Here is a 6,363-nt window from a genome sequence, read left to right on the forward strand (position 1 = left end):
TCTCTTAAATATCGTTTATTCCTGACGGTGCCCAAGCCAAATCATATCATCACCTCTGATGTCCTGGGGAAAACAAATAGAGGAAGCAGGAAGCAAAGGGCTGGTGGGTTTTCCTGAGCTTTGGGCCCACTTAAGACAGCCAAATGGTGGAAGCCTCCACCCAAAGTTAACGGGCTTTCTAGGCTCATTTGCACAAGAGCAGACTCCAAGAAGTTTCTTCTGGAATTTCAAATGTGATGTGATCTGCAAATCTGCTCCCTGCCAGCTAGAAAGATGCTGACCTGTGCAGATGGCTGTTTCCAAAAGTCGAGCTGTCAGACTCTCTCCAAAGGCAGGACCCAGGCCTCCCTCATCTGTCTGTGGAGCCCTCATAGGCAACATCCTGCCTTAGAGATGGGTTTTACTTAGAATTACAAAACATTTTTCCTCTTTGCATTATCTCAGCTCCTAACTTATGTTTAACATTTGAGCTAATGTCCTTCTTTGCCTCATCTTGGGTGTTTTGTGGATTTGTTTGTGCCTCCACTCAACAAACACGCATTCAGCTCCTCCCATGAGTCTGTCTGCTCCGTGCAGGAGCCATAATGGTGGGCAACAGAGGCAACGTGCCTGCTATTAGGTGTTTTGTTGTGGTGGCACACGCATGCACATATAACCAGAGGTGTGCTAGTGTATCAGCTCTATGCCAGAGTAGGGGTGAGGGAGCCATAATTTGTACTATTTGCCACTTTCTATGATGTAAATGGTGACCCAGCCAATTTCAAATTACCCACATGATGTCACTGAATGTGGAGTTAATAGAGATGCGTATGATCATCTCTCAGGAGCCTGTATGACCTGCTCCGGAACAATTAATTTAATTTAACTGTTTACTTTGTAGCCTTTACACGTATTAATTTACTCCTACAAACAATATCATAGCTCTTCAAAGTCAGAGCTGAAGTCATCTCAACTGGGAGGTTATTGATGGATTGGCGATGGTCCTCCAGGTCCCTCTCCCTTCCATGCAGACACCTAGGTGAAGGCCCAGCCCCAGGTAGACACAGGAAGAGGCGAGGCCAGAGCAGAAGAGAAATGGTACATGGAGCTACCGCTGGAGCTGAGGATTATTTAGCAGTAAATCTTTTTTGATTTTCTATTGCATGCCTGGCAGTCCACGGGAATCCACAGAAGCCACAATGAATGAGTCACTGCCACTGCCTTCAAGGTGCTCACAGTCTGATGCAGAAGGGATAATGACCATGCACTGTGGAAAAGTGCTGTGTTAAACATGGGAATTAGCAAGAAAGATTTGCTAGAGAAGGCAAGTCTGAAAGGAGGAATGGGGGCATCCAGGTGGAGAAGATGGGAAAGATGCAGAATCACTGCAAAAAAGAAAACAAGACTATGGTGCATTCAAGAAGCTGCAAGCGGTCCAGTACAATGGGGATGTGGGCACAGATGGAGGAGAGTGACAGGATGAGGCTGGAGAATGAAAGGAGCAAGATCTGCAAAGATCCCTCCTGCTGCTTGCCCTGTGTCCTCTTGGGAAGCACTTCTCAAACTATAATGGGCACACAAATTCCCTGGGATCTTGGTAAAATGCAGCTTCTGCTTCAGCAGGTTTGGGGTGGACCAGATTCCACATTTCTAACAAGCTCCCTGATTATGTTGACACTGCTGGTCCATGGACTATCCTTTGCATAGCAAGGGTGTAAGGAAGAGGAGAGCGCTGAAGGGTGTTAGGAAGGTGGATTCCACGATCAGGCTTGCATTTCTAAAGATGACTCTAGTTGCTGGGGGCAGGATGGGCTGCAGGCAGCCACAGCTGCAGGAGCAATGGCGGAGAAAAAGAAGGTTAAGAGTTAAAGTCTAGGTTAGGTGCGGTGGCTCATGCCTCTTATCCAAACACTTTGGGAGGCTAAGACAGAAGGACTGCTTGACCCAGGAGTTTGAGACCAGCCTGGGCAACATAAGACCCCATCTCTACAAGAAATAAAAACTCAGCCAGGCGTGGTGATATGCACCCGTAGTCTCAGCTACTTGGGAAGCTGAAATGAGAGGATTGCTTGAGCCCAGGAGGTCAAGGCTGCAGTGAGCTATGATCCTGCTGTTGCACTCCAGCCTGGGCAACAGAGCAAGACCCTGTCTCAAACAAAAAGAATGAGTTAAATCTGGCACTTTGATGAGCTTGAGAGGCACCATTTGGATGCTGCTTTGTGTCAGGCTTCTTGTCCTCACCACCTGTCTCACCTCTTTCTCCTCCCAAGGTGGATCTGGAGCCCCCAGGATCCCTCCTACTCCAGGACATCTTCTCAGGCCTCTGTGTGCCAGCTTGCGTGGCATCACTTGGCTTTACAGAATTGGGCAAAGTCATGCTTAATGTCACTCAGTCCTGTTTCAGGGTGAAGTCATTTATTTTAGGGGCAGATCTATTTCAGTAGCTTTATTTTTTTAATGTAGTTATTTTTATTGTTTTTCCTTTTCAATAAAATAAATACTTGCTATGTAATTTCTCCTGAAATTATAAATTAACTGTTCAGGGTTAAGAAGGCTTGAATTATTCTATTGAATCTATGAAACATTCAGCTTTATAAGAAACAGATTTTTACTTTTTTTTTCTCATTACACATTATTATATAACCTTTAAGGATACTAAAGCTGTGTTAAGATTTAAAATTTGAGAAATCTGTCTATACCAAGTTTTTAAAAGTGCATTAATCAAGGCTAAATTTTAAATATTGATACACACATATTTCATAATCTGAATCTGTTTAACATTAACACTAGCCTTTCTCTCTGTTATTTTTTTTCCCTACAAGATGACTTGACTTTGCAGAATAGTGGTTTCCAACTAGTGCTGACTTTGTCTCCCTGGGAACATTTGGCAATATCTGATGAAATTTTTGTTGTCATCGGTAGGGGAGCTAATGGCATTCAGTGAGTAGAACCCAAGATGCTGCTAAACATCCTACAATGCACAGGATGGAACCCCATAACTAAGAAATATCCAGCCCAAATGTCAACCATGCCAAGGTTAAGAAACCCTGCTGCAAAGTGCAACTCAATTCCCATTTTATGAATATCCTCTCTGTTCAATGTAATTCTGAAAACACAGACCTGACTAACTTGCATATACTACTTGTACCAGACTGTGTGGCATGGGCAGAACTTGTCATCTCTTTCTAGCTCTGTAAGCCCAAGGCTTTCTATTAGCTTTTAGGGCTTGGTATTTGCATCATTTTATGAGTCTATAAGGCTCAAAAAAGGCTTTGTTAAGCATTTACAAAACATTTATTTGAAAACTGTTCTGCATGAAAATATGTTGAATTCAGTGAAAGAAAACAGTACGTTATCAAGTTTGTTGGCACAAGCCTTACTTTTAGGTTTTAGGGCTGGATATTTGTATCTTTCTATGAGTACCCACTGGGCCCAAAATTGTCTTTTCTGAGCTTCTACAAAACGTGTGTTTGAAAACATGTTTTCTATGTGAAAACATGTTGAATTCAGTGAAAGAAAACAGAGCATCATCAAGGTTTTTGGCAGAAACCAGGATTTTATCTTTTAGGGTTGGATATTTGTATTTTCTTTTTTTTTTTTTTTTTTTTTTATTATTTAGATGGAGTCTCGCTTTGTCACCCAGGCTGGAGTGCAATGGCATGATCTGGGTTCACTGCAACCTCTGCCTCCTGAGTTCAAGCGATTCTCCTGCCTCAGCCTCCGGAGGAGCTGGGATTACAGGCCCGCACCACCATGTATGGCAAATTTTTGTATTTTTAGTAGAGATGGGGTTTCGCCATGTTGGCCAGGCTGGTCTTGAACGCCTGACCTCAAGTAATCCACCTGCCTCAGCCTCCTTAAGTGCTGGGATTACACAGGCCTGAGCCCCCATGCCAGAACAATATTTGTATTTTCTATGAGAGTTCACTAAGCTCAGAATTGTGTTGTCTGAGATCCCACAAGAGGTCCTTTGAAAAGAGTTACACAGCTCTAGCATAGACTGTGAGCAGGGGAGTGGCGAGAAATGAAACAGGGCAATCACCAGAGAACAGAACACAGCGAACCCTACGTGCAGGACCAAAACGAGGGCAGCTAAGTTGCAGAATGCTGGGCTCTACCCAACTGGCCAGCCTGTTGGGAACAAACATTGGCTGAGCCTGTCTCTGTACTGGGCTTGGCGGCCAGGCCTGGGGATGCAGGGTTGGAGGCCACTGTCAAGGAGCCTCGAACAGGCCAGCAGCTGAGCAGACTTGAACAATGCATGCAGGTCTTTAATTAGTTCATCTGTGATTAGGGCCATTAACAAGGGGATCTGGATATAAAATATGGGGTTTTCTCCTAGTCTGGAGGGCAAGGGAAGACCTTCCTGTGGAAATGATGTTTGGGTTGAGACCTGAAGATTAAGTGAGAATGAGGCATGTTAAAAACCCATTCCCAGTTCTCCTCACTGCTGATGGGAGTGCAAAATGGTACAATGGCTTTGAAAAACCATTTGGCAGTTTCTAATAGTTAAACATATGGGCCAGCAATCCCACTCCTAGCTATATACCTAGGAGAAATCAAAACATGTGTCTACACAAAGACTTGTATCCAAATGTTCATAGCAGCTTTCTTCATAAAAGCCCCGTCCTGGAAAAAAAAAATGCAAATTCCCAGCCGGGCACGGTGGGCTCATGCCTGTAATCCCAGCACTTTGAGAGGCTGAGATGGGTGGATCACCTGAGGTCAGGGGTTCAAGACCAGCCTGACCAACATGGCAGAACTCCGTTTCTACTAAAAATACAAAAATTAGCTGGACGTGGTGGCCCGTACCTGTAGTCCCAGCTACTTGGGAGGCTGAGACAGGAGAATCTCTTGAACCCAGTAGGTGGAGGTTGCAGTGAGCTGAGATCACACCACTGCACTCTAGCCTGGGAGACACAGCAAGACTCCGTATCAAAAAAAAAAGAATGGAAATTCCCATCAACAGGTGAGTGAATAATAATAGTGAGGTATATTCACACAATGGAATACTACTTAGCAATCAAAATGAATGAATTACTGAAACAGAACAACATGAATATATCTCACAGGGAAGCCAGACACGAAAAAGCACACACTGCATGATCCCATTCACACGAAGTTGGAGACGAGACAAAAACCAACCTACAACAACAGAGGATGGAAAGGTGATTCTCTTTGGAGTGGGAGGGGCTGTTAACTGGAAAGAACTTTGTCGGGGATGGAAGCTTCTATCTTTGAATTCAGGTAGCGGTTACATGGGTGCACACACACACAAATACCTTTTTCACCTTTTACACTCAAAATTTATACATTTTACAGTATGCAAATTCGACCTTCCTTTTTTTAAAGCTCCTAAAATCCCAACACTCACCACCCTCAAAGCAAGTGGACTAACCGGCTGCAAGTCCCCACACTCTTCTTCAGCTCTTCCCTCCCACTTGCCCCCACCAAGGCCAATCACAGTGTCCAGCTGCACACAAACAGTATGGCTCTGACCACTGGCCCCTGGGGTGGGGAGCTCTTTGCTGGCTACACATCTGACATGGGGAGCTTTCAGCCTTGCCCAGCCACTGGCCAGAGCAGAGGGGTCCTCCCCAGTCCTGGGTGTCTCATGGACACTGACCAGGCCGGAAGGACAGAAGGTGGGTGGGTTCCTGTCCTTGGGCTCCAGGGAAGGCCCAAGTTCTTTGTTGTATCTGACTGGGCTCCAAGTGCCATAATAGAGCCTCTGGCTTTGTTGTGAAGATGTTAGAACCCATTTGATGGAGTGGTGGGGAGGAGGACTCCTCCTTGTACTCCTAGGGACCAGGGTGAGTCCCATGGCCAGCTGACCAAGTTCCCTGGGAGACTGGCACCTGTCAGGACAGCTCAAGAGACCAGAGACAGCTCTCAGCCAACCCTGTGGTATGGGTAGCATCCAGACAAGGGCCAGCAGACCAGAGTCTGAGAGTCTGGACCACAGAGGCAAAGGCCCAGGGAGAAAGCCTGGGAGCAGAACCTGCAGGCAGTTTGGGGTCGAGACAGACCCACAAAAACAGGAGGATGAGGTGCAGGCACCCAGAGGCAGGAGGCTGGAGCAATTGCTAGGCCTCACCCTGCCGTGAGCACTTTCAGACCAACAGCACCTAACCTGAGGCTTGGCATATGGATGGCATTCAATGTGTGCTTTTATTTTTTTAAACAAGGACATTTTCTCAAGGTCCAGGGTTTGTCTTTGCTGCCTCAAAGGTATAGCTACAGAATTTTCTAAGCTTCGGCTCTCACCTTGCCACAGCACCATGCTCAAGGCCTGGGGCAGGGCAGTGAGCTGTCACCGGGAACTGTGGCCCCAGTGGCTTTGGAGTCCCTGCTTTCTCTTTTTTTTTTTTTTTTTTTTTTTTT

The 6,363-nt window shown here is 45.7% G+C and overlaps 1 long non-coding RNA gene across 1 annotated transcript in view; it reads right to left on the reverse strand.

The window, feature by feature from the left end:
- Positions 1-6,363, reverse strand: part of LOC112633549 — an 11,815-nt gene continuing 5,452 nt past the window's right edge. Inside the window, exon 2 of the long non-coding RNA XR_003121546.1 lies at positions 1-1,807. This is a non-coding gene — a long non-coding RNA (uncharacterized LOC112633549). The remainder of the gene's footprint in view (positions 1,808-6,363) is intronic.

This window comes from Theropithecus gelada, chromosome 10 (genome assembly GCF_003255815.1).
Source record: "Theropithecus gelada isolate Dixy chromosome 10, Tgel_1.0, whole genome shotgun sequence".
In the NCBI taxonomy this organism is placed as follows: domain Eukaryota; kingdom Metazoa; phylum Chordata; class Mammalia; order Primates; family Cercopithecidae; genus Theropithecus; species Theropithecus gelada.